The sequence below is a fragment of the Pinus tabuliformis genome, chromosome 4_2 (assembly GCF_031772625.1).
Source record: "Pinus tabuliformis cultivar Carrire ecotype Pingquan chromosome 4_2, CPIR1, whole genome shotgun sequence".
Taxonomy (NCBI): Eukaryota; Viridiplantae; Streptophyta; class Pinopsida; order Pinales; family Pinaceae; genus Pinus; species Pinus tabuliformis.
The window spans coordinates 834,062,672-834,083,886 of record NC_142304.1 but is presented as its reverse complement, the minus strand read 5'-3'; the positions used below and the strand labels follow the sequence as shown (position 1 = coordinate 834,083,886).

General features: G+C 33.7%; 1 pseudogene; it reads left to right on the top strand.

Moving 5' to 3' along the window:
* Positions 1-697: 697 nt before the first annotated feature.
* Positions 698-13,290, top strand: LOC149172268 (luminal-binding protein-like; annotated as a pseudogene).
* The last annotated feature ends 7,925 nt before the right edge of the window (positions 13,291-21,215 follow it).

The following is a 21,215-nucleotide window of genomic DNA, read 5'->3' as shown; positions in this document are numbered from 1 at the left end:
AAGTACCAAATAGTTCAGTGTTTTTTTTGACCCGGAGAGGGGTTTTTCCACCTAAAATCCAAGTGTCTACATGTGATGATTGATTGTGTTTTACTTGTGCATGTGAATGATCTTGTTATATCTTTCTGAAGTGAATTTATGAATAAGTTTATAATTGTAGAAATATTATTGTAATTTCGTAATATTGATTCACCTGCCCCACTTCTCATTATTGCTTGTCTCTAATAATTTGTGTCATAGTTGGCTCCATTGTTGCAGGTCGACCATTGAAAGGAGAGATTGAGAAGGGAAAAGGCTCGCCATGACGTGAAGCTTCCAGTTTTTTATGGTGAGAACTACAATTTATGGAAGATGAGAATGGATGGGCACCTCATGAGTTCAGGTGTTGATGTTTATTCTACTTTGGTGTATGGATATGCTGTTACTAATGTACTTACATCAGAACCTAATGGAAAGAAGATTTTTCAAAACAATTCTGAGGGAATAAATGTTATTTTTTTAAAGGCTTAGTGAGAATGAGTTGATGAAAGACATGCATTGTAAATCAACGAAAGAGGTTTATGAAAAGCTTGAGAATATCTATGAAGGTGATAAGAAGGTGAAGAAAGCGAAGCTCCAAACCTATAGGATGAGGTATGAGAGCTTGAAAATGAAGGAACATGAATCTATTAGAGAGTAATTTTGAAGGGTTGTAACAATGAAAAATCTGATCAAGAGCATAGATGAAAATTTTGAAGATGAGGTCATTATTCATAAAATCTTGAGGTCTTTACCAGCAAGATTTAACCCCAAGGTTTCTACTATTGAGGATATGTCTAACTTGAGCACTCTCGTTATGGAGCAATTGCTTGGAATTCTTATAGATTATGAGATGTGCATTGTAGAAGAGAAACGTAAGTCTAGTGAAGCAATAATCAAGGGCTCCAAGAAGATCAAGGATCTTACTAAAAAACTCAAGAAACTTCCAAAGAAAATCAAGGAAGAGGAAGATTATTCTAATAGTGAATCTGATGAAGAATTTTCTTATATCACCAATAAATTAAAGAGAGTTTTTGGAAAGTATAAAGGAAATCTTCCCTTCAAGTTCTTCGAATGTGGAGAAGTTGGAAACTTTGTTGCAAAGTGTCCATATAAAAGAGATGAAAAGGAGGAGAAGAAGAAGGATATGAAGGGCAAGGATAAAACTCAGAAATTTCAAAAAGGTAAAGCCTAGAAGAGAAGGAGATACTTCTCCAAAGAAAAAAATGATACTTTAGAAGAAAGAAATGAAAAATATTCATTTGAAGAAGGGAATAATGAATGTGTTCTTATGGCTTTTGAGTCCAAATATGAATTAGATCATGAGGATTGAGAGAATGATTATGAAGGTGAGAATATTACTGCACATAATGAGCTAAGGCTAGAAACAATAAAAAAACTACTCAAGGAAGAAATACGAAAAATGAAGGAGAATAAGCCTCTTTGACTAATAGTTCTCTAAATACCCAATTGAATGAACTTGAGAAATTCAAAGAAAATTTGTTGCAACAAATTTTGATTCAACAAAACAATATGGATGAGTTGGAAAGAGAAAATGAATCTTTGAAGCATAATATTGATGGAGCTCCAATTGCATGCACCCATGAAGAAGACATCATATGCCTAAAGAGAGAATTGGAAGAGGCAAAAATGAAAGAAAATGTGCTTACTAATCAACTAGAAGAATGGGAAGAAAATTTTCAAAAACTTTAGGAAGAAGTTGTTGCATTAAGGGATATCCTATAAAAAGTAGAATCCAAAGCATGACAAAATCATAAATTTACGAAAGGATTTGAAACCTTGTAAGATCTTCTTAACATGCAAAGGTCACCGGAGGAAAAAATTAGTTTAGGCTTCAAGCCTCCTCTACAAAATTTCAAATATCAACCAAGTACCAGTTATGCAAATGTCTTAAAAGGAAAGGAAAATCAAGCAAATCTTGCAGCAAACAACAAGGGTGTGTGAAATAATTGAGATAAAATCAAATTAGCAGAAAATCAACAAGTGAAGAAAGCAATATCCTCAAATTCCACTCCTCCATCATGGCAAAAAATAATCAGGTATCCTACTCTATCTTATGGTTATTTTTTTCATATAAAAATTTTGGACACAAGGACATAAATTGTAGGTTGAAGTTGTTCTCTAGAAGAAATGTTGATAGATCAGGAGTTGGTCAAGGACCAAATATTTTTCATGCTAATGGAAATAATTCTTTTTCTCCACTAATGAATGAGATCGAGTGTTTCATATGTGATAAATTTGGTCACAAAGCTAGTGAGTGTAGATCTATCTTTCCAAAGTCCTTCATGCAACTCACACAAGAGAAATCTAATCAACATAAAGTTGTGAGAACATGGAAGAAGAAGGCTCAAAATTCTAAAAATTGTGAGCTTTCTTTGATAGCTCATGATCATCATGAGCATTGGTTGATTGATAGTGGATGCTCCAAACATATTACAGGTGATAAGAGAAAATTTCTACAGCTTAAAGAGTATTAAAAAGGTAATGTATGTTTTGGAAATGATCTAGCAGTTCCCATCAAAGGAAAATGAACAGTTAGATTGGACAAGAAGACCAAACCTCAAAATATGCTCTATTTTGATGGATTGAAAGACAATCTCCTCCATGTGAGTCAGATGTGTGATAATGGGCATGAGGTGACATTCATATATAAAGAGTGTGAGATCAAAAATGCAAAACCAGCAAAGTAGGTGGCAAAGAACATTAGAAGTGACAACAACATGTATTTTTTTTATGAAACTAGGCACAATTGTTGCATGAGAAGAATAGAAGAATATTGGATATGGCATAGAAGATTTGGTCATGTTAATTTTGATAATCTAATCAAAATTAGTAATATTGGAGAAGTTAGAGGACTACCAAGGTTGGATAAACCAGATGGTACAATATACAAGTCATGCCAATTTGGGAAAAAAACAAGAGTGTAGTTCAAATCCAAGGAAATCTCTACAACTAGACTAGTCGAGCTAATATATACAGACGTATGTGGTCCTACATGGAGGAAAATTCCAAGAGGAGAGACATATTTCATATTATTTGTTGATGACTTGTTAGGCCCCTATACTACTAGTGTAACCCCTTATTGTTATTAGTACAACCCCCTTATTATATTTGTGTACCCATGTAGTCCCCATATTGTTATTATTGTGCCCCATAGAAGCCCACTATTGTTATTATTGTGCCCTTAAATTATTATTGTTATGTCGGCTCTGATTATATTATGACCCCTTAGACTCCTATATATAGAAAGGAGGCCTTGTCATTTGTATCATCTAAGAATTGTTCATTTGTGTAATGTAATGGAGGTTTCCCCCTCGAAGAGGCTAAATTCTAAGGCGTTCATCTATCTTTTCTATCTTTTTGTGAGCTGATTTCATAACATTTGTTATCAGAGCTTTGGATTCCAGGGTTTCGGTGCTCCAAACAGGTCATCGTGGAATTTTCACTATAACATTTTTTCTGGGATGTTTCAAAAACTAAAAACAAAACCCATTTGAGAAGACATCTTGTTGAACCTCGAGTCCGAATTTCAGAGCTTGTCTCACTATAGTTTCTGAGATATGATCTGAGGAAGTTATGGTTTTTGTGAGATCCAAAATTTCAACTAAAACAGGTCATCGTGGAATTTTCACTATAACTATTTCGCTATGAAGTTTCAGACGCTGAACCATAAACCCATTTGAGAATAAATCAGTTTGAACCTTGTCTCTAAATTTTAGATCCTATCTCACTATAGCTTCGAAGATATAGTCTGAGGAAGTTGGGGTTTTTGCAGACCCCTGAATTACATTCCAAACAAGTGACCGGGGGAAAATCGTCATAATTGTCTCTCTGAGCATGAGATTGAAATTTCGTAAGAAGTTACAGAAATAGGACTTCCTGTAGTTTTATTTATATCAGTTTCAGGTACTAAGGTCGAAACAGTGAGATGTGGCACGTCGTACAATTTCATTCTACTGAACTAGTCTATAATCAGGTCACCGTGGGAGATTCGGCATAACTCTTTCTTGGATAATCAAATTCTGATCAAACTTGTGGGGTTAGAAAGAGAACTCAAAGAGCTACCGTAGGAAGAAATTTTAGAACTCTGAGATCTGAAATTACAAAGTTACAATTGTTTTAAGATCGAGCTCCTAAAATCAAGAAAAATCGAGATGAGGAAGTTTGATGGCAAGGATCCGGTAAATTGGGTACTACAGATGGAGAAATATTTTGATCTACATAGTGTATCACTATTACAAAGGGTATGTATTGCATCTTCATATTTAGAACAAGATCAAATTTTATGGTATAAAGGGTTTTGTTCTCATAAACCACTTGTTACGTGGTCAATTTTCATGGAGGAAATTATAGCACATTATGAGGATACAAAGAGCAACACCTTCTTTAGAGAAACACCACAACAATTGGAAGAAAAAGGAGAAAAAGGGCTTTGTTACAAAGTGGAAAGAAAAAATATGGAAACAAGGAAGTCTACCCCTCACAACTATAAAGATGGAAGTGTTGTTTCTCCTAACCTTCCATCCCCTACAAGGGTTACACCACAACAATTGGAAGAAAAAAGGGAAAAAGGGTTTTGTTACAATTGTGATAAAAAATGCACTAAAGGTCATAAGTGTGCTGAGAAGAAATTATTTTACATAGAGTATGAAGAGGAGGAAGAAAAGGATCAAGAAACATCAAAAGAAGAGGATATACGCCAGGACCCAACCCCAGAGAAAGAAGAAATGAATCCGACCATATCTTGTAAAGCATTCACAAGAATTACCACTCCTCAAACTCCCAAGATAGAAGGACATATCAAGGAGAAAAAGGTTAAAGAAGTGAAAGATCACATCAATAAATAAGAAATGAATTCAACCATATCTTGTAATGCATTGGCCGGAATTACCACTCCTCAAACTATCAAGATAGAAGGACATATCAAGAAGAAAAATGTTCGAGAAGTGAAAGATCACATCAAGCATCAAGAAATGAATCCAACTATATCTTGTAAATCATTGGAAGAAATTGCCACTCCTTAAACTCTCAAGATAGAAGGACATATCAAGAAGAAAAAGGTTCCAGCAATGAAAGATCACATCGAGCATCAACAACAAGTTCTCCAACTTTTAAAGGATAATGCCAGTTTGGTGCAGAATCGAATGAAACAATAGGTAGATCAACATCACAGTGAAAAAAGTTTTGATGTAGGTGATTGGGTATTTTTACGACTACATCTCAAGCAAGCTATTTATGAGAATGAAATGTTGGCAATACTACATGCACTTAAGAAATGGCAACCTTACCCAATGGGAAGACACTTCAAGGTAAAAATGGATCATGATAGTCTTAAATACTTTTTAGAACAAATATTATCTTTAGAAGAACAGAAAAAATGGGTCACAAATATTTGGGTTATGACTTTGACATCATCTACATAAAAGGAAAGAAAAATTTTGTTGCAAATGCACTCTCAAGAAAGGATGAGGATGTGGAAGCATTGTTTTTCGCTATTTCTATTGTCCAACCAGATTGGATAAACGAAGCAAGGGATGAATGGAAGAAGGACAAAGAAGTGTGGCCACTCATTAAAAAGTTGCAGAATATCCCAATTCAAACAATATTGCCAGAACTTGAAGAGGAAGGAAAAATCATATTGGAACCTGGAGCAATCACAGAAACAAGAACCCAATAGCTATGAAATCAATCAATTTCAGAGTATCTCATCAAGTGGAAGAACTTACCCACTGAAGATTCCACATGGGTGGACAATAATTTTATACAGAAGCATCAAGAACTACTTAAGCATTAAGGACAACACTTTTTGGAGAGGGGCATGTTAGGCCCCTATACTACTACTGTAACCCCTTATTATTACTAATACAACCCCCTTATTATATTGTTGTACCCATGTAGTCCCCATATTGTTATTATTGTGCCCCATAGAAGCCCAGTATTGTTACTATTGTGCCCTTAAATTATTATTGTTATGTCGGCTCTGATTATATTATGACCCCTTAGACTCCTATATAGAGAAAGGAGGTCTTGTCATTTGTATCATCTAAGAATTGTTCATTTGTGTAATGTAATGGAGGTTGCCCCCTCGAAGAGGCTAAATTCTAAGGCGTTCATATATATTTTCTATCTTTTTGTGAGTTGGTTTCATAACATGACTTTACCTAGAGCCACCTGGATAATGCACATGAAGGAAAAATATGAAGCTTTTAGCAAATTTAAGTATTTTAAGGCACTTGTTGAAAATGAAGTTGATTTGAAGATAAAGTGTCTTAGATATCATAGAGGAGGAGAGTACATATCCAAGGAATTTTATGACTTCTATGTGGAGCATGGGATCAAGAGTAAATACTCCATAGCTAGCGTTGTAATGAAATTTACATGTGAGTTATTTCTCTATGATCTATTGTCTCCATAAGATCACCAAACAACAAGACAAAAAATGGTCAATGGATAGACAATCATATCCCAACTCAATGCTCATACATGCAGCAAAAAAAGATTATGGATGTTATAAAGGAAAGAGCATGCACATGGCCTCCTCCTAGGTTAGTGAAGGGTTTTGAATTCATATAAAAATCCTTGTGCTCCACTCAAGAGATTTGCTTCATATTCACTCAATCTCAACACCTACACACAACCACAAACTCTCAAGGATGGAAATTGATCTTCCTCTGAAGATCATTAGATCAATACATGATAGAATTAATATATATAATTGCTACAAACAAGTAAATATAGGGAAGGAACTTAGATTTCTATTAATTTAGAATTAAAATACAAGTATACCTTCACCCAAGTCGCCTCTCCAAATTCCGGCAGAATCTCCCCACTACGATAGGAAAGTATCCATGAAGAACAAAAGCTATAATAGCATAAGCCTCCCAGAATCACTCTAAAACTCGGCCTCTCTCCATAAATTGGATGCAAATACTCAAGCTAAATTGTTGGAACTGTAGCTATCCTGACCTTGTCAGATGGCCTAGTATAAATAAGGTGAATAAAGATCCTAGGATGATGAATTTATACTCTTAGGCTGATGATAAGTTATGGAAGCTTCTTAATGATAAGTCCTCGCTAGCTCAAATAGGTGATGAGTCGAATCGATCTCCTAGGAACCACAAAAATCTACAAATATTCCTTGGTCACAGGAACAAAACAAGGAAAACTAGGCTGTAGTCACACACATAAGGCATGATTTTAGTGATTGGAAGGCTCTAGTCACACACATAATCCATAATCCATGCAACCAGGTGCCCTGACTGGCAAAAGGAAGGTTTGAGGCCCATAAAAAGGTCAACCATCATAGTGCGTTAGAAATACTAATCTTAGGGAGAAATGGGTTGATAGTAAATTCCCCATAATGTATGAGGCAAGAAGAGAAACTGATGGATGAAATACATTATAACAGAGCTTAATGGTCAAAATAGGAGTGAGGAGACAAAGCCAAGGACTCAAATTGGAAGACACTAGAGCTAAAGTCTCATTTGTGTTGATAGCATCCCCGAGGCAGGTATAACAATGTTCAATCATATAAAGATACTGAACACAGCCACCATCAAATACACTACAGATCCATAACATGAAATGATAGAACAAGGCCATGAATGCATACATAGTGGACCCATGTGAATCAATATATAGAGCATATCCACCAACAAATACAATGTGGATCTATGTCACAGTATACATTAGTAGTACTATGGACACATGACAGATAGAGAAGTGTCTCAAATAGCCCTTAAAGTACATATATGATACATAAATCCAACACATCCTGGGAAGGATGCCATATAAGAGTGATATGTCCCTAACCCACAGTATTCAATATAACCCTGATGGTATGAATCTATGGCATGCAAATAGATGAGATAATTTCAATCATGGTAGAAATTTTCTGATTACCAACCAATGAGGTAAACTAGTAATAGACATGAGGGAAACTACCAATGAGGAAAATGGACCCCAAGGTACCTAGTATAGTCCACCAAATGTGAATAAATTAGTTTATGCCAAACACCAATGAACTCGACCAATTAGGAGCCAATTATTTAAACCCATTTTTGATCATGAGGAAGCCTGCCACTAAGGTCTACAAGCTCCAAGGTACTACTTGTTCCTAGTCCAAGATCCTAGATAATGAGTTGAAGTCGACAAGAGAAGATTCGCCGAAGGAGGGCCTTGATTTATTCCCCAACAATAGACACAGAAAAAACCAGGATGATGTGATGTATGGATGAAGTCATGAAGTGAAGAAGTACAACTAACATAGGAATGACTCACTCAAAAAAGTTCAACAAGCTACTATAGATGGCTTACACAGGCTAAGACTTCCTTTGAACACATAGTGGCACAACAAAAGAATGACTTGGCAGCATGACTAATAAGCACAATGTGATATCATGCAACGATGCAGAAGACATCGATGCATGCTCCATATGACTAGAAGAGTAACCAATCAGAGGAGTAGAAACACTCATATGTATGGTACAACTCCTTGGCAAGCTAAAACCCAATTGTGAGGCAATGAAGTAGACATGTGCCATGTTCAAGGGTGATGCAAAGGATGTTGCCATTTAATGACTAATGGAAATAAATGTTCCCTCCCTTTTCTTTTTATAAGTTCCTTTTTTGTAAAGTTTTCCCCCAAGCCCAAAAAAGAGATAAAAGTATACAAGGGAGAACCTCCTAGCCATAGTAGACTAGGGTATTCCTTTTTCGTAAGTACTTTATCTCAATATGAAAAAGGGTAAACTTATACTAGGTAGATGACCCTTTAGGTACTTTTACAAGCATGAAGGAGATAAGGTCGCTCATTAATCTTTTTCTAAATTAATGAGTTTGAAAAAAGCTTAAATGAAACTCGTCCTAGAGGAATGAGTGGTATAGAGGATAACGACTGGTTTCGGTAATGATGGAACTTATTATGCATAATGAGGAAAAGAGGCTAGCTAATAATACCGGTCATTGTAGCAGTTCCTCCAAAAAAGGGTAGACACCAAGTGAGAGTGAATGATAGGCAAAGCACATTATGAATATGGAATTAAAAAACCAAGGCTCATCGTCAAAAATAGGCTAATAAAGACTGGAAATCACAACGGATAAAAGTGATGGAATCCTCTTGGGATATGTGCACCAAAGAGATGAAGAAGAGGACATGACACTCAGATTCTAAATCATGGTGTGTCAAATGGAGGGATTCTGAAAAGGGAATAAAAATGATTGCATGGACACCAAAAAGGAAAAATGGGTGCTAGTTAGGTTATCCATGATTAGGTAAGCTCTACTTCCAAGTTATGACGTACAAAAATAAGAGTGGCTAAAATCATAACTTGACGGGGTCAGACCTAAGGCATAGTGATGGTACTGACAGTCAATAATGCATTAGAGATGAAAATATATGACCTACCCCTATATCCAAAGTTCAAGAGAAAGACACCTAAGGTCTAATGAATGTCACAATAAAAATGACAACTTGTCCTATAAAAACCATCTAGAAATTCTACACTCATGGTTAAATCACATAATGAAAGAAAGAAACATGGATGGGGTAAGAACATGACCATATATATATAGATAGATAGATATATATATATATATATATATATATATATATATATATATATATATATATTAAGTTTTATAATTGTTTTTGGATTTTTAGCATCAATAAAGGATGACAAATACTCGCATCACACACCAAACTAAAAAAGGTTAAAAACACCATACTCATCTGTACAAAATGTACAAGTGTGACACGTTCTATTAGGTCATGCTAAAGTGTGCCCATAGATGGGCACATGCTAAGGGTTTCTATATGCAAACGCATGGAGAGAAAGGAGGCCATATAGCTTACCAAGGTGGGGCCATATCAAAGGAAGTCAAAATTCCCAACCTGAAAGGGTTGACCACGCCACAAACATTCTAGCATAGTCACACTCTCAAAATTAACCCAAGGACATAAGGGAGGATCAAGACATAAATCAAGTACAAGATTCTCATCAACAGGTGGTAATGAAGGAGAAAATTCATTGGAAAGTTCAGTAGTAGAAGTCGAAGACTTGACTCGATCTAGGGTTAGCACTTCCAAGGAGGTTCGAGGAGGTGCCTTCTGAATCATTCCAATATTTATGTTTCCAAGCTATACTTGTTCCCAATAGAGGAGACTAGAAGAATAAAGAGGCACAATATCCCTAGGATTATCAACGGGTATATCCATGAATTCCAAGTTAACTAGCTAGGGGGGTTTCATCGAGAGAGTCGCATGGAATAGGTGTAGAGTCTCAAAAATGTACTCAAAATATCATCCACTTTCACCTTTATCGCCACCATTTCACTCACATGTCACAACTCCATAGCCATATAATCTTTCATGATCCTCCATTTTCATAATTATATGGGTTCCATTTGTGTTTTCCAAAAGTTAATGATTTCTAGTATTATAAGTGAATTAAATGGTTAAAACTTAGAAAAATAACATATACTTGCTAATAATTAAAAGTGGATTGAGTTTCATGACATGTGTATGTCATTTGGAAGCTTCCAAGGCACCCTTATGTGGCCTCCAATGCTCAAATTCGAATTCCCTTCAAGATATGGAAGAAGATTTGGATAAAGGTCAAAGCGGATATGTGTCTCATCATTGCCTATTTGAGTTGTAACTGTATGAGATTTTCTAGGGATCTAGGGAGAGAATAATGGACCTCCATTAATGAGGTATATTCTTATGTTTTTGTATAAATAGGAGAGCCTCGTCCTTTCAAAGGCATGTGTAAAGTTAGAGATATTCAGGTGAAAAGTTAAGATTACTTATGTTTTGAATGGAATGTATATTTAGCATCATGCTCATGAGTGATGTTCACCTTGATTGGTAATGCTTGCACTGGGAGCCTCTCAACTTGCCATCTCTCATGCTTTTGGATTGGCCACCTACAATGTGTGAAATTTATTGTTTTTCATAGATCAAGATTTATTGTTTTCATATATTAAGATTTATTTCTTTCCTATATTTTCCTGTGTGAGAGGTTAAGAGTGATTATTTTTATTTTCTTTCTACCTAGAAGTTAAGAGCAATTGTTTTTATTTTCTTTCATATCTTTTCTTGTGTGAGAGGTTAAGAGTGATTGTTTTTATTTTCTTTCTACCTAGAAGTTAAGAGCATTTGTTTTTATTTTCTTTCATCTCTTTTCCTGCGTGAGAGGTTAAGAATGTTTAGAGAGATTTTTCGGCGAAAATCACATGGAATACCATTTGTCGACGCGGTTAAGAATGATTGTTTTTTTCTTTCATTTCTGAAAAAGGGGTGTTCTTTTTAATTCCTGCAATATTAATTTCTTCTGAGTTGATTTTTTGAATTAGAATGGGAGAATTTGGTTTATTGTTATTTGGTTTCATAGTTAGGTTGATCTAAATTGAAAGTTAATTTCTAGCATATACAGTGCATGCACACTTCGCAAGTTTGATTATAGATGCGGAATCAAATCAGGCTTGGCTATGCAAAACTTTGTACACTTCCGCATGCACACTTTCGTATCCATCATCAAAAACTTTGTGTTGAAGGGCTTTACATAGAATGAGTTTTAATTAAGCCCTATCCACAATCCAGGTATCATAAGTCTTTAACCCAAATGATCCATATTAGTCCCTCAAGAGTGGGATCCATGTCCATGCAATTCTTGCACAGCATTCTGATGCATTGTCTGATTTGAGGATCGATGTAGTATTTCTTATTTTTTCCATTTTCCATACGATTCAACTTTTTCCCTGTGGTTTGGTTAACGAAAATCCTTCAAGCAACTCTGGGACAACTGAGCCACCTCATAGAAAATGGAGTAAACATTATAGCTTCTTAGCTATAGCTCAAGGGGACACATAACACAATTGGTATGGACTTTACAACAACTACGTGGGTCATATATGTTTGGATGTGAGAAGCTTGTAACCACTTTTTTAGCTTCAGATTCTATTGATTCAGAGAGTACACATTCAAATTGAGTGAGTAGAAACCTAGCATTGAACCTTAGCGAGGCAAGCACATGGAAAAGTGAAACATATATAAGGCCTCATGAGTTTCTTATTCCTGATTTGCCCCTTGCTCGTTGCTTCGATGGCCCCATTATTTATTCTATGTTGTGTTTGATAAACCAACAACCTGATTCCACTAGTCATTCCAAACCACCTGGAAGAATCTCTATAAAATCCAGCAAGCGATTTTTGTTACCTAAGAATTTGCAAGAAATGCGTAGTAGCTTAAAAACTTCATTTTTAAAACACGATTTCTGGCCAAATTAAAATGAATTTCAAAAAACTAAAACGTGGGTTTTTCTCAGAACAGGGTTAATTATAATACCCAAGTGCTATTTTCTCAAATTTGTAACCAACTGGGAGATATTTGGGTTCTATGGAGCCTTATTTGGTAAATTGCATGAGAAAAAATGGTTTTAAATTAATGCACAAAGGCAGTGGCAGCCATTCGGTTTTCTCATGCAAACAATCTGCCAAGAATCTCATCTTCCTGATCTCCAAGAGGTAGATCCACCACTGGGAGAGCTGAAGCTCCATGTCTTTATGCATCATTCAAAATCTGTATACATCTGCATCTAAAAGAGACATCTCTTTGACGCGACCATCCCAGGAGACTTTTTGAAGACAAAGAAGTTCAAAAGGATATGAAACTGGTACCATACAAGATTGTGAACAAAGATGGGAAACCTTATATTCAATTCTAGGTATGAGACTGTAGAAGACTAAGATGAAGGAGAGTGTAGAAGCATTCCTTGGCAAGACTATAAAGGATGCTATGGTGATTGTCCCTGCTTATTTTAATGATGCACAACACCAAGCAACAAAGGATGTTGGTGTTATTGTTGGCTTGAATGTAGCTCGTATTATTATTGAACCCACAGCTGCAGCAATAGCGTATGGCTTGGACAAGAAGGGCGGAGAGAAAAATATTGTTTTTTTTATCTTGGCGGTGGCACGTTTGATGTCAGCATTCTAACTATTAACAACAGAGATTTTGAAGTTTTGGCTAAAAATAGTGATACCAATCTTGGAGGTGAGGACTTTGATCACATGATAATGGAATATTTCATCAAATTGATCAAGAAAAAGCACGAAAAGGATATTAGTAAGGATAACAGAGCATTGGGCAAACTTAGAAGGGAATTTGAGTTTGCTAAAAGAGCCTTGAGTAGCCAACACCAGGTTCGAGTAGAGATCGAGTCTCTCTTCGACGACATGGACTTTTCTTAGCCTCTGATAAGGGCTTGCTTCTGCCAGCATCTCTTAGATGCAAGATACCAGGAATTTTTTTCAAACATGAGAATTCTTTTTGCAGGAATTTTATAGCAGATAAGAATCTAAGAGGCATTTCAAGTGACTATTCCCACAACACAGAGGAAGAAGGAATTTCAAGATCAATTAGGGCGAAGCGTCAATCTGTTGAGAATGAAACAGTTTTCATGGCAATTTCATTTTCTTTTTATTAAGTTTTTTTTGTGTTAATATAGATATAGATATATATATATATATATATATATATATATATATATATATATATATATATATATATATATATATATATATATATATATATATATATATATATATATATATATATATATATATATATATATATATTTATTTATTTATTTATTTATTTATTTTTTTTTTTGTAATGTTGTATTTTTTTTTAAGAATGTTATATGATATTTATGTTATATGTTACCATTATTATTTTTATGTGTTTTAATGTTTATTGTATAATGTTATGTTTTTTTAGTATATATTTTAATGTGTGTGTGTGTGTGTGTGTGTGTGTGTTTTACGTATGTTATGTTTTAGATTCTACATTTATGTTATAGGATTTTTTATTTTTATTTTTGTTAAATTTGTTTGTATATATATTTTAGTTTGTAGATGTATTTTTCTTGTTATGTTTTTCTTTTATGTACATCTATTTTATTTTTTTTAGTTTTGTAAATATTTCATTAACTTTTAGATTGTATGCTTTATTAAATTTTTTTAAGAAAATTGCCATCAAAAACTGTAAAAACAAAAAAATTGATGTGAAATTCAATTAATGATTGCAGCAAAGTAAAAAAAAAAAAAAAAACTTTTGAGATGATTCACTTACACACCTATCGAAGCAAAAAATAAAAAATAGAAAAAATAAATTAAAAGTAAAAAAATAAATCGTTCTATTTGCCAATTTTTTTGGAAGAGTTATTGATCAATTTGAAGATTGGACTGGTTATTTATTCATAACAAAAATGCATAGATGTGTGTACTTAACTGTTTGTTCAGGATTTTAGCTACAGAAACTGCGCAATTCTGCAGTTAAACAACAATTCTGCAGCTGAACCACAATTTTGCAACTCTTTATTTAACTCAATGTTCTATTTGTCAAGAATGCATTCTAATCAGAAAATCATGATCAAAATTTATTGGTTTTGTCTAATGATGGTGTTTTCAAGCATGATGCAGGAAAGAAGAAGAACTATGAAGGCGCTTTATCCATAGGATCAATTGATGAATTTTTATATTGAGGATTGTTTTGTAGGAATCATTAAGCATTTGAAAATAATATTTCTTTGTCTTTATGAAATGCAATGATTCAAACATAAATGGAGGAAATTTTTTACCTCTGCATATCGTCATTTCTTTTATAAATTGGATTTATTATCGTGATTATGAAATTGGACTAACCATTTGAAACGAAAACACATCATGAACCTGTTAATTATGCAAAATTTTTGTATGTATCAAAAATAAATTGATCACTCCTCTTTGAACACACTTATGTTTTATTGCAATGTTAGTGCCATGTTTATTTTCAAGTTCCAGGGCAATCGGAGAATTGAAGGAAGCCAATTGTGCACGATTGCTTTTCTACGACCAATTTCAAGAGACATGAACTAATTAAATCCATTTCTATCATCCATAGATGCCATCATTTTTCCTCTCCAAGCTCACAAGCTATCCAAGCATTTTCACTAAGCATCATCATCACCATTTTCTTTGCAAATGGTCACATGTTTCCTTCACATTTTCTATTCACATTTTCCATTCATAGAGACATTCAGCTTGCTTACATGCTGATTTGTCCTTTTGATTTTTGTTCGCTTGTTTACCCTCTTGTCATTTTCCGTTCCATTAAATAAACCTTGATCCACTGCAAAATGTTTCATTCATAGTCCTTCCAAAATCATCATTTCATACTCGCGTTAGATGATAGGGGATTCATAATGCCTCCGTTCTAACAAGTCTTGGCTTATTGACATCAGCACATTAACTAGGTTCAGGGTTAGAGTCCTTAATAGTACCTTGAGGCTTGTATGCATCAATGACAAGTTATCTCGCCAACAATCATGGGAATACATCAATGTCCCTTTATCGTTGGATCTTGCAAGTGGCTCGACAACAGCTCATCTATTCTCACTTTGCAAGATGTACTTAGGTACCTTGGCACTCATTGACATTAATGGCAAGTTTGTCTCACATTGGTTAATGAAATTCATCAATGGTCGGTAATCCAATGACTTCTCTTCATGCTCGACAGCAACACATTCATTCACATGATTAGAATTGTACCATCGGGTTTTGTAGCAGGTGAAGACTATATCATTTCAGCATTTTGTAGTAGATACAACAGATTTAGCAACAGAAATAAAGAATCCACTTTCACCACCTCATCCACTATTTATGCAACCAAGAAGCAGATGAAATTCTACATTCTATTCCATGATCCATCGGCAACTACAACTTCTATACATATGCATATTTTGTCCACTTCCTAGGTAAGTAAAGGTATGTTCTTTTCTAGCTTTTAATCATAGAATTCCTTGAATACTGAAATTATAATTTTTGGAAAATACTTCACCATATTTCCTTTCTCATTTGAAAAAAACAAAATTGTAAACACCTTTAGTTGGGGGGGAAGGGACATCCATTTATTATCACATCCATATCACTTCATTTCATCCTAACATACTTGTCCTAATCAATTATGATTGCATTATGGTTAAAAAGTTACGTGATTTGAAAATAAAGACTAAATAATGAGCATATTATATGTTTGATTTAAAGATGAATTCTTAAATATTTTCAATGAATCTTGCTGCAACAAGAAGAAACAAGGTATTGAAACAAAAGAACCAATACCAATTAAAATCTGGTTGTCACACAAGAACCAACCAAACATGTTTCAATTCAATTTATGACAAGGAATACTTTACAAAATGAAATAAAATTGCTAAATACTATCAAATGTGGTTGCATCTTCCGGATTCATCGCATCTGTTGTTTTAGTGCATCGACGTTTCAAACCAGCCGCTGTGGTTCATCATCAGGATGAGAATTTTTGAAGAAGTCAGAGATGGGTGAAGGTGAATAAATAGGTGAAGATGAGGGAGCGTGCAGGACCGACCAGTTCCAGATATGAGGAGTGGTTTATTAATTAAATTTAGGATGGATTTTATTTTTATTCTGATAAAGAGTTTAATACAATTTTCATTTATTCTTTTATTTATTTGATTGTGTTTTAAATCAGATTGACCTAATCGTGTTTTCAGTTATGAATGGTCTTATTAGTTCATTTGTATAAATGTTTATGTAAAATTATTATGTTTAATTATTATGTTTTGATGTGATTTATTGTGTTTTAATCTAAATGCAAGTACATTGTGATGTGTATGACCGATTAGTTTATTCTTTTTTATACCTATGTATATGTAAATTGATTGATTTAATGTATTAAGATATGTATATATTGATTTATTATGTTATATATATATATATATATATATATATATATATATATATATATATATATATATATATATATTTGATATAATATATGTTAAGTTTTAATTTAATGTATGTTGATTTAATATATATTAAGTTTTGTTTTAATATATTGTGATATATATAAATATTGATTTAATAAGTATTATGATTTGATATAATTCCGAGTGCATTGTGAATTAAGACTAGCAATTTACATCTATATTGATTGATTTAATATATTAAGATATATATGTATTATTTTAATATGTTTATGATATGTATGTATGTTTAGTATATATAGAATTTTATTATGGAATTAAATTAATTGGATATGGTGAAGGGTATATTGATTGATTTAATATATTAAGATATATATATATTTTTCCTTTTTGTACTTATCTATATGTATATTAATCTTTGTACCTATCTATATATATATATATATATATATTATTCTTTTTGTACCTATCTATATGTATATTGATTGATTTAATATATTAAGATATATATATATATATTATTTTAATATGTTTATGATATATATGTATATTAATATATATATAGAATTTTATTATGGAATTAAATTAATTGGATAAGGGGAAGGGTATATTGTATTATGAAGGTGAGGGAAATTGATTAGACGAAGGGATGAGAGGGAAAGAAGGAAACGGGGGACTAGGAAGTGGTGGAATCCTTTCTTATTGTGGGAATCCAGTTATCGCTTATCTTCCAACCGTCATCGCGATTTAGGTTATCAGGGTGTTTTCTTATTTCAATTGCTTCTCTGAATTTCCTATGGTGGTAATGATCAATTTTGGCCATGACACAGGAGTCTTCGATGCAAATGTGGTGATTGGTTTTGCTTGAGTGCTCAACTAAGGCTGAGGTTTTGGAGCGGTTATGGTTAATGTCCGCTGCATGTTCTTGAATCCTTGTTAATATAGATCGGCTGGTTTCACCAATGTATGACTTTCCGCATGAGCAAGGGACCAAGTAGACCCCTTTGTGGTGCTTAGGGTCAATAGGATCTTTCACTGATTTAAGGCATCTACTAATTGTTTTCAAAGGTTTGAACGTGGTTTTTATTTTATTCTTTCTTAAGATGTGAGCAATTTTATCAGTGGTGCCTAGAATGTAAGGGAGGTGAACTGTACCAGCATAATCATTCCTCTGATGCTTGTTCATGGGATTTTCAACCTTCTTGAAAGCCTTGATCCCTTGGTGTCTTTTGTAACCATTCTTCTTGAAGACCTCCAAGAGGTGGTTCTTTTCTTGTTCAAAATTATCCTTATCTGAGATACGAATTGCTCTTGTTGCTAAGGTGTTTAGTACTCCAAGTTTCTGTGCTGGATGATGGTGAGAGTTAGCATGTAGGTAGTGTTCGGTGTGAGCTTTTTTGTGATAGACCTGGTGAGAAATAGTGCCATCTTGGTTCCTTTTGATGAGGATGTCAAGAAAGGGAAGACAACCATTTTCTTCTACTTCCATAGTGAACTTGATGGAATTTGACTGGTTGTTAAGGTGTTCAAGAAATTCGTTTAGTTTCTCTTTTCCATGAGGCCAAATGACATAAGTGTCGTCAACAAATCTTTTCCACAGTTTGGGTTTTAGGGGAGCAGACTCAATGGCCTTAGTTTCAAAATGTTCCATGAATAAATTGGCAATGATGGGAGACAGGGGTGATCCCATGGCCACACCACATGTTTGTTCATATATTTCTTCTTTGAAGCTAAAAAAGGTGGATTTTAAACAGACTTCAACCAATTTGGCTGTGCTGGGGTCAGTGATTTTGTGTACAACCTCCATGGCTTCATTTATAGGAATGTTGGTATAAAGGGCTTTTACATCAAAGATCACTAAGATGTCGTCTTGGTCTAGTTTTATGTGTTTGATTTCATTAATGAAATGGTAGGAATCTTTGACAAAGGAGCTGGTATTTCCTACCAAGGGTTTAAGCTTTTTAGCCAGATGTTTTGCCAGGTGGTAAGTGGGGCCACCAATGGTGTTGACAATGGGTCTAATGGGTATACCTTCTTTGTGAATTTTAGGGGCCCCATAAATCCTAGGGGTGTAGGGGTTGGCTTCAATAAGATTCTTCATGTTGAGCTCATTGCTTGCCTTCACCAAGTTATTGACATTCCTGGAAATCTTTTTTATGGGATTTTTCTTCAATTTTATGTAGCAACCGTTGTTGTTTAAATGGTCAAGCATTTTCTCATTGTAGTCTTCAGCGTTCATTATAACCGTCGCACCCCCTTTGTCTGCCTTTAGGACCACAATGTCTGGGTTTTGGTTTAACGTTTTGAGAGCCAGGTATTCTTGTTTTGATATATTGCTTCTGGGAGGCTTGGCTTTTCGAAGGACTATGGAGCAATCTTGTCTGATGACTTCTTTAATGCTGTCAGGCATGTCTTTAATCCCATACTCTATACTGCACACGATATCTTCTTTGGGGATGGTGTGTGGCGAAATTGCAAAATTCAGGCCTTTTTCAAGCAAACCTATGGTGACTTCATCAATATGCGCGCTTGAGAGGTTTATTATGCTTACTTTTTTCTCCTCCTGGGGTGTTTTTGTCTGTTCATCTATCATGATTTGCTGAGGCTCTATTCTACCCGTCTTTATATTCGCTCCACGGTTGATATTCTCTACTTTCTGGCTAATGCCGTAGATGTTGCTACTTGTTTTTCTTCTACCCGTAGGTTTAACACGTATGCCGAGATCTTGTGCTTGTGTTATTTTGATTTCCTCATCGTGCCCGGGATCTGGTGCCAATGCGCTTTCGTAAGTTTCGCTGTCTAGAGGATGTTCGGTTTTATTTTCCAATAGGTTTGCGTTCCTATTGTTGTCTTTGCTTGTAGAATTATCGAGATTTCCATTTATCGTTCTGCTGTCTAGGGTGTCTATTCGCAGGTCTGGCTGAGCTGTTACATTCAACACGTTGTCTGTTATTTGTAGTGCTTCATTTTCTGCATTCTGTGTGGTTGCATCTTCCGGATTCATCACATCTGTTGTTTTAGTGCATCGACGTTTCGAACCAGCCACTGTGGTTCATCATCAGGATGAGAATTTTTGAAGAAGTCAGAGATGGGTGAAGGTGAATAAATAGGTGAAGATGAGGGAGCGTGCAGGACCGACCAGTTCCAGATATGAGGAGTGGTTTATTAATTAAATTTAGGATGGATTTTATTTTTATTCTAATAAAGAGTTTAATACAATTTTCATTTATTCTTTTATTTATTTGATTGTGTTTTAAATCAGATTGACCTAATCGTGTTTTCAGTTATGAATGGTCTTATTAGTTCATTTGTATAAATGTTTATGTAAAATTATTATGTTTTGATGTGATTTATTGTGTTTTAATCTAAATGCAAGTACATTGTGATGCGTATGACCGATTAGTTTATTCTTTTTTATACCTATGTATATGTAAATTGATTGATTTAATGTATTAAGATATGTATATGTTTGATTTATTATGTTATATATATATATATATATATATATATATATATTATATATTATATTTATTTATTTGATATAATATATGTTAAGTTTTAATTTAATGTATGTTGATTTAATATATATTAAGTTTTGTTTTAATATATTGTGATATATATAAATATTGATTTAATAAGTATTATGATTTGATATAATTCCGAGTGCATTGTGAATTAAGACTAGCAATTTACATCTATATTGATTGATTTAATATATTAAGATATATATGTATTATTTTAATATGTTTATGATATGTATGTATGTTTAGTATATATATAATTTTATTATGGAATTAAATTAATTGGATATGGTGAAGGGTATATTGATTGATTTAATATATTAAGATATATATATATTTTTCCTTTTTGTACTTATCTATATGTATATTAATCTTTGGACATATATATATATATATATATATATATATATATATATATATATATATATATAGATATATATATATATATATATATATATATATATATATTATTATTCCTTTTTGTACCTATCTATATGTATATTGATTGATTTATATATATATATATATATATATATATATATATATTATTTTAATATGTTTATGATATATATGTATATTAATATATATAGAATTTTATTATGGAATTAAATTAATTGGATAAGGGGAAGGGTATATTGTATTATGAAGGTGAGGGAAATTGATTAGATGAAGGGATGAGAGGGAAAGAAGGAAACGGGGGACTAGGAAGTGGTGGAATCCTTTCTTATTGTGGGAATCCAGTTATCGCTTATCTTCCAACCGTCATCGCGATTTAGGTTATCAAGGTGTTTTCTTATTTCAATTGCTTCTCTGAATTTCCTATGGTGGTAATGATCAATTTTGGCCATGACACAGGAGTCTTCGAAGCAAA